This window comes from Ictidomys tridecemlineatus, chromosome 6 (assembly GCF_052094955.1).
Source record: "Ictidomys tridecemlineatus isolate mIctTri1 chromosome 6, mIctTri1.hap1, whole genome shotgun sequence".
Taxonomy (NCBI): domain Eukaryota; kingdom Metazoa; phylum Chordata; class Mammalia; order Rodentia; family Sciuridae; genus Ictidomys; species Ictidomys tridecemlineatus.
The window spans coordinates 37,681,626-37,690,460 of NC_135482.1; the positions used below are offsets into that span (position 1 = coordinate 37,681,626).

At 35.9% G+C, this 8,835-nt stretch overlaps 1 protein-coding gene across 3 annotated transcripts in view; it reads right to left on the reverse strand.

Moving 5' to 3' along the window:
• The window catches only part of Syt1 (synaptotagmin 1), a 508,829-nt gene extending 500,688 nt beyond the window's left edge, over positions 1-8,141 (reverse strand). For 2 of the 3 annotated variants that reach the window (XM_013364110.4, XM_021735070.3), the window contains exon 1: positions 7,744-8,140. The gene's annotated coding sequence lies outside the window, so the exon portion shown is untranslated. Of the gene's footprint in view, positions 1-7,743 lie in introns of all 3 variants that reach the window. The other variant, XM_078053106.1, reaches the window with a different exon arrangement.
• Between the last annotated feature and the right edge of the window lie 694 nt (positions 8,142-8,835).

An 8,835-nucleotide genomic window follows, 5' to 3' on the forward strand; every position in this document is an offset into this window, starting at 1 on the left:
CTTCTACTCAGGCAGCAAGTAGTAAAATGCTTCAATGCCTAAGTACATGTCTAACAGTTCAGAAGTCAAGAGAAATAAAACTGTTGCTATGTGTTCAATATCTAAATGATGAAACGGAGTCTCAAAAGCCTAACAACTTGTCTCCTCCACTTTTCCTGAAGGAGCCGGCACTCTCCTATCATCAATATTCATCTTTATGTTGTCTAGGAGTTGTTAAGAAAATACCTATTCCCCTGCAAAAAAGTCACTGGAAACTGGCATAGCAAGTGCTTTAAAAAAAAAAAAAAAAGAAAAAGAAAGAAAGAAAGAAAGAAAAGAAAAGAAAGAAATTAAAAGCAGGCTCTCTTGATTTAAGGGTATGTTGGCTTCCTTTCAAAATGTCACCTTCTTGAATTATTAGGCTGAGATGTAGCTCAAGGTGATTGCTCAGCTTTTTAAGTTTAACAAAGCCACTAAAATTAGGTACATTTCTTGTAATGTCATGTTGTTAACTAAGCTTTTAACATAAGAATTTCCTGTATAAAGGCATTTGAATCCCAAGCAATTCAGCCACACACAGATATTGTTTATCTGTGTATACATATTTAAATTAAAAACCTGTATAAAGCCTTGAATTCTGGACATAGGTTAAAATAGAATGTTATTCTATTTATAGAAGAAGTCCTGATGCTCTAGAAACATGCTATAATGCTCAAAGCTTCACTTCATTCATTCTTCAAATCTGATGAAATGCTAGGGATTAGGCGGAAGGCCAGCTTTGCAAGCTAAGATCTGGCAGACGCTCCAAGTCAGAAACAAATTTTAGTGCTATGCTACCTTGTCTTTCTCCTTGGAAATTGTGTCAACTTTTCTTTCCAGCAACCTTGCTAACTCAAAACCTGAATGCTAGAGGAGCCCAACCATGTCATTATCCCACGTGTCTGCTTTAAAGGCCATGAAATCATTCATTTAATGAGCATTTCTAGATCTTTTTCCTCAAAAATAAATAAATAAGCAATTTCCATATTTTAGAGGTGGTAAACAAAGACTTATCTACTAATTGTGTTGGTAGATTATTGGACACAAGTACATTTTCAGGGGAAATGACACTCAGTTGCCTCTTTTTCCTTCTTTAGGAGAGAGAAAATAAGTCCAAATTGACATCTTAGTGAAGGACACCTGCTACTGTATGCTAGATAGTTGTAGCAACTCTCACATACAATTATGTCTGAAAATACTTTATTAATAATCTACCCTAAAAGCAACACCATATGTGATGTTTCACCATAACATACAGAGATTCTGTAGAAAAACAAATTATCAATTATCTGTGACCATGAGGATAGTGTGTGTGTGTGTGTGTGTGTGTGTGTGTATGTGTGTGTAAAAGGATCTTTATCACAAGACACAGACAGATTTTTGGAGCACAATTTGGAACTCCTTCTTTCAATTATTTCAGTTTTATCCTGTGATTTTAATAAAAAATGCCACATTAGCTCATGGTTTAATAGTTTCATCCTTTATCACTTCTGACTAATCACAAGAAATTCCATGAAAGAAAAGCTGTTTTATCAATGACCCTAAAATGTATGCATATGACATTGCATATAAAAAGTGTTAATATAAGTTTGGTACAGCTGTGTATGTTTTGACTGAGTATTTCCATGTGCTTTTGCTTCATGTTGATAAAAAATATGCCGAGGAATCTCAAAGTAGCAATTAGTAAATCTAATTACCTACTTCCTTCCCAGGAATGACAGGCAAAGTGGCTAGCCCAGAGAGGAAATGAATCTCAGGCAAAACTAGAGGCCACACTACAGAACTTTCACCAGAGGTTTGAGGTTGGTTAGCTGACTCTTCCCTCAATGAGTTTGGTCAGGGAGAGCAGGGAAGGAAGGCCAAGAGACAGTCAACTAAGCAACTGTAGGGTAAGAATGTTTTATATTTAAAAATTTTCAATAGTATTTGTTGTTGAGTACATATGTGCATTTTACTCCTTAAGTAGTTGAATTATTTAGAAAGGAAAATAAAATGTTTATCTATCACAGAGAACACATAACTATTTTTCCTTATATGATACCTTTTGGCAAAAAAAAAGTATAATTATACAAATTCTAGGTGTTTTAGTATCATTAACTAAGCTACATTTCACAAATAGAGTAATAGGTTGACTGAAACAAGGTAAGAGGAAGTTTCATCACTATACCCAGATTTGATTTCTGACTGAGACACTTAGCTAATGTCTAGTACATAGTATTTGTGGGTGCTATTACATGTTTGTAATCCAGTACAGAGATGAAATGTTGCCTAACAGGACTGCTAATAAGATATAATTTACTAAGTTTTATCAACTAAATAATTACACCAAATTCATATACAAATTTAGAGACCACTCCCATTCCACCTGGGAATTCTCCAGCTCTCATTTTGTAAAAACAGCTAAGAAGTAGAAGGCACTTATTTATCTTCATCAGCTTTATGCTTTTCCAAAGGTCCTCGTTTAGAAAATGCCTCTGAACATATATAATTAATATTTAGCTGTACTATATGTGAGATATTTATCTGAAATGGCCAGAATGTTTTGTTTATCCGAAATAACAGTAACCCCAACAGATGAACTTTGATTTCTCTCATTTACATTTTTAGTGAACAGTGGAAACTATTTCATCAACATTTCTTCTGAGCATTGAGTGTATTTGTAGAGACAAAATAAACTCATAGAGAATTAGAACTAGTTCTGAAAATTAGAACTTGAAGTTAGAATAAATATGAAGATTACAGAAATTAGAGAAATAATTCTATAAAATTTCTTCTTTGTATTTTCAAAGACAGGGCAGAAAATTCATTTGTAACCCTATCACAAACATGCTGTTTTTACTTTAAATTAGGTTTTAATTATTTAAGAATTTTCTTCACTATTTTTTTAAACATTTTTATTCATTGTTGATGGACCCTTATTTTATTTATTTATATGCAGTGTTGAGAATCGAACCCAGTGCCTCACACATGCTAGGCAAGAGCTCTACCACTGAGCCACAACCCCATCGTCTTCACTATATTGTTTTCAAATGAATGAAAACTGAATGTTATTTGAAAAGGAGATTCTTTATAATAGGACCTTTAAAATTACATTTAAAACTACAGAAATAGCTTTTCTAGTGATTAACATTTTTATAACATAGCAATATATTACACTGCATACTTTAAAAATTAAATTTAAAACTATGTAAGGGTTTGGGGATATAGCTTAGTTGGTAGAGAGCTTGCCTAGAATGTATAAGGCTCTGGAGTTCAATCCTTGGCACCACAAAAAATAAAAGTGAAAAAGAATAAAACTATGGAAATAGCTTTTCTAGAACCTACTATATCTACAATAGAGAAATATATTTCATTTCATACTTTAAAGGGAAAGTTTTTATTTTTAAATAAAATAGCAGAAATTACAGTTTTATTTGTATTGATAGTAGAGAAAGAATGGCACATTTTTTTACTTGTAATAGGTATTATAAATTTGCTACATATTTTAAAATGTTTATTTTCCTATTGCTAATACATAAAAGTACAGTGACATTCATATGGCTTGCTATAATCATTAATCTTATAGTTAATATAAAAGTAGCTCCTCAGGAACTCTCTAAGGAAAACAGCTATTTTCTTTAGTTTGGAAAGATTCAATTTCTTTTAAAGAAAATGGACACACTTAATGAAGAGGTTTGAATCAAATTTACAAAAATACTATAAAAAATCCTGACCAATTCTTGATGAATTAAAGATATGAATTCATTCAAAAAGGCAAATGATTTTTATATTATTCAATTACACAAAAGATAAACAAGTTTACCTTAACGCCAATGTTGAAAGAAACACACAAAGCCCTAGAAAGTCTAAGATTTCATCACACATTATGTCCAAATCATGTAAAAATATAGTTTCAACATATTTGCTAGTTGTATATAGGATGGACATTTTCTTGAAAAATTTTCAAACATAATACATATAAAATCAGTTCTCCATAAAATCAGAGGTTTCTGTAAAAGCAATGATCTAGGTACTCATGAATAATGTCTCTGGGTATTATTGGCCTTTCAACCAAAGAGCCATTAAATTCATCTCCAAGACATTGACATCTTTTCTTTAACTAGTAATTTTTTTATAGCAGTATCTACTAGTCTCAACCAATTATGTCCTACAGTATATTAACATTTAATTCCTTTGTTAAAGTTACATAATTTAGAATATATGCATATAAACACATTCAAATGTATACATATATTTGTGCACATATCCTTAAATCTAAATTCAAATTATTTATTTAGAATGCCATAAACTTTGTTCCTGTTTAAATGGCTTTGGTCAAATTTAATGAAAATAAATTCATCTAGAAATCATCTCCTACATATTAAAATTTTATTACAGACACACTTATGACTAGAAAATCATTAAAAAATTTTTAAATCACAACTGGATCAGATATTTAATTAAAAACCATTATCTTTTAGCAAAATGTTTGCAAGATCCATAACTACATTATACAATAAAAGAAAGTCTAACTTTGCCCTGGGTTTTCTATAATATTAGAACAAAGTTCTCCATTATATAATACAATTGTTTTATTTTTCCTATTATATCCCCCCCCAAAAATTCATTTAATCATTACTATTAGGTAAATAAATATTATATTCCAATTTTAGAATTAATGATAAATATTTGTGACAGTTGCATAAACTGGAAATCTCAGGACCTATAAGTATTCCAACATCATATAACTGTCTTCTGTTAAGTGTGAATTCTTTAAGATTAGATGGCTCTAAAAACAGGTCTGAAAATCTGTTTGGGAAATTCACTCTAAATTGGTTTAATATACTCACATCAAAAAGGATAGATTGTTTTTATTTCTATTTGTTACTAAGCTAATGGGAAGTTGAAATTAGCTTTCAGATTTGTAACACATTTTATATTTTATTTATTAATCTTATAGCTGATTTTGCAAATATAATTAAGACAAGCTACCATCTTTCAGTTTTATTTTTACTTAGCATGGAGTCTAATATGCAAATATCACAATGCTAGTACCACGTTTCCCATTTTCATATTTATTGATGAGAACAATCTGATAATTTGATCAGAAAGAATAACTAATATCCTTCACTATGAAGTGAGATTCAAAACTACTCATTAATAACTATCATTTAGAAGTTTATGAAATCAGTATTCAAGGATATCCCCTAAACAGATGCAATATTCAGTTTGACAAAAATGCTTTAAAATATAATTGTCATATTTATTCTGAAACATTAGTAAGACTTACTAAAACATCACTTTAAAAGATAAAATCATGACGAATGTATGAAATCATGACACTAAAAATATTTTGTGGGTGACAGGGTAAAATTTTCCTATATCATTTAATCTTTCTCCTCAATTCACTCAGTATATATTGGAAATAGCTTAGACTTCCAGTATATAAAGACTTAATTGTTTCTGAAGTGAAAAACTAAATGTTAATGTGAAAAACTAAATACTCATATGCATCTTTTTTACATGCTGCTGTTATTAATAACATTGGTAAAGAGTCATGGAAATAAATGTTTAAAAGCAAGTCCAAACTTACATGTTTTCTTAAGACAGTGGAAAAACAAGTAAACAATCTTATTTTGCTTACATGGAAAGCAGCTGGTTTCCTTTTTGTATATCTTTTCATGTCTAAACTTGTTAAGTCAGTGGTACATACACATGAGGTAATTAATTTATCGTCCTTTTTGTCCTTGCAACCAAAAGGTGGCACCTCTAAAAATTAGTTCGCAAAAGGGACACTGTATTTTTAAAAAACTCTTTTAAATGTCAAAGCCATAGAAAGTGTGTGTGTGTATGTGTGTGTGTGTGTGTGTGTGTGTGTGTGTAATTCTGCTTAGGTAAGACAGTTGCCTCAAATGGAATATGGTTTTAAATATAATACAAACACATTGATGGCACAAGAAGCCAGCTTTCCTCCTAGTTTGCATATAAACTTACACACTTTTTTAAGATACGTGGTGAAAAACACTTTCTGGTGCACACAGATAAGTATGGAAGAAAAAGCAAAGTAAAAGAAGAATCCCTTTTCTTATCCCAAGTGGACATCTCGGCCAGGCAGGGAAGACTTGGCATTTTCCCTGATAAATCAAAGGAAAGGATTTATCTGGATCCTAACATCCTTTGGTTTCTCTGTGCTTACGCAGGACACTCTTGGAATGCTTTCCTGTTACATCCAACTAGACACTTCTCCTTCCCCTCCTCCTATCTGACAGTAATCACTTTGCTGTATCTAATGAATAATAGGGAAAAGGAAGCTTATGATGGAATTGGAGATGCTAAGCTATTGTCAAGGCTCTGTCCAACAAGTACCATTTACTTGACCTGTTATGCAGACACCTAGGGATATGTTGTTGTTTTGAGGTGTTTTCCTTTCTTTTAACAAGACATGAGGACTGAAATGTTTTCTCCTTAAATTATTTTTAAAATTTGAGACTATCTTCCTACCATTACTCTCCAAACTTTGTTCCAGTAGAAGAGGATTCTTGATCAACTGAGCCATTCCATGTGCCTTCTAGGGAGTGTTGAAATTGCATAAACCTTATTTTACATCCATTAAATATTCTCATATTAAAATAAAATAAGGGAAGCCATGGATTTGCGATTCAAGCAACAAAATGCAAGTAGATACAAAGGTAAAAACAATGAACATTCATATACAAATGTAGCTTTGATACAAAAGTTAAAGTTGCTTTTATTTCACTGAGGGGTTAATATTCGATAAGTGAATATCAACCTGCACACAAAGCTAACCTGGAAGATTAGTTTCCTCAAGGTAGAATTTCAAGCCTCCTGATAATATCAGAGTCACAAATGTTTTGAAAGTTTTTAACATTTTCCCCCTCCCAACAGAATGGCCATATCAAAGAACCTCAGGAAAGTAATCTTTTTCTCATATGTTTTGGACTCAAGAACCCCTCAAAGTTCAGACATTTACACTGATGTGCAATACCAAATTGTCAGCCCCACAGGACAGATGGAAACAGGAAAAAGTCAGATGGCTGGCACTTAAAAGCAACAGCAATTAAACAGTTGAAAGTGGGTTGAATTGTCAGCTTATTTTTGTTCCATTTGAACGGATGAAGTGAGAGACATAGCCTCTTGAAAGGAGGAGATCAAGTCAAACTTGATGTTTCCTCTCTTGACAGCAGGAGCTGGCTGGATGGTTTGTCTACTCTCTCATTCAGTTTAATTCCTTATTCAGTTTAATTGCTTTCTGTACTCCAATTTTCACATGGGTTTCATGATAACCCTTTCCCCCTGAACAAAAAGAAATATTTCTCTTTCCTTCACTACCACTCTTCGCTCTAAGAAAGGCAATCCTCTCTTGGAGGAGAAAGAAACCCTATGCGTACTTAAGGTGGGAGGAGGGTAAGGGTGAGAGAGAGAAAAGGAGAGAAGACTGAGATTGGGGGTGGAGAACGGAGGAAAGAGAACAAGAGAAGGAAAGAGGAAGCAAGAAGATGGGGGATGCCCAACATCAACTCCAGGCTCTAACACACCAGTGCTATGCAAAGTGCTTTTCCAGGATATGTACATGTGGTCTCACATTTCTCACAATAGGCCACCGGGGGATCCCTCCCTAGGTCTCCCACCACCAAAACCCAAGTGCTCCAAGAAGAAAATCTTTCAGACTGATTCAAACCCACAGGCACCAACGAGGTAGCCGCGCTACCAGTCGCGCAGCCTTACCTGGAGGCAGGACCAGGAGGTGGTGCCGGGTCTTGTCCCCGCTGCTCTCTCTGCGCTGATGCCAGGCACAAGCGTACTCTCTCGCTGCCTCGGCTCTCAGAGGGGCAGCCTGCAACACAAAAGGGGTGTGTGGGTGTGGGTGTGTGGGAGGATTTCCAGGGCCACCAGCTGGTCCCAGCTGGCCGCCCCCACCCTACACACACCCCTTTGGGGCGCTGAGCCCCCTTCTCAGCTGAGCACCACCCTGGGGGTTTACACAGGGTGCAGCCTCAAGTTGCCCCTGATAACTGCTGCTGCCGCTGCCGCTGCAGGAGGAGGAGGTGGAAAGACACTGGGGGCAGTACTCGAGCTAGAGCATCCCCACACTGCAGCTTCTCCAGGAATCCCTCCAGTGAGGAGGCGGCCGCCCATCATCTCCCAGCCCCAGCATCCTGATTGGTTCCACCACGGGTACGCTGCGCCAAGGAGCCAATCCGGGAGCACTAATAATAGGTGGATCCGCTCAGCCAGCATCGCCCATCCCAGTTCTGTTAGTGTCTCTCCATCCCCACAGCGGACTGGGACCCGAGGAGGGGGGTTGAGGAGGGTTGGGGGAGGGGGATGAACTAAGAGGGGAACAGATCCCAAGGAGACACACTCAAGGGCATTTTTATAAACCCCGTGGGCTGGTTCAGGGATGCCCACAACCTGTTCAGCAAGCCATATGCACAGGATAAGACAGCATAATACAAAGCTTTTTTTTTTTTTTTTTTTTTGTACTTTCAATCAAAACCTGCCCCTGATACTGAGCATGCCCAGACTTCCACAGCACCCTAGAGTTTCGATGTGTGTGGGTTTCCAGGCTGTGGGTTTTTGAAAAGGTGGGAGCGGGAAGGGAGAGGCAGAAGTTTGTCTTTGGAGGTTTGACCCGGAGGAGTTGTGAAAGCAGGGCAGGGTGAGGCTGTGAAAGGATTCCGCACAAGTGTTCTAAACTGAGCCACGGGAAGGTAGCCCGCTGGCTGTCGGAGGGAGCTAATAACATGATTCTGTTAGAGCTCGGGTTCGGAAGCGGGATTAGAATCACCTAAACCCCGGCGGATGCCCAGAGACTTC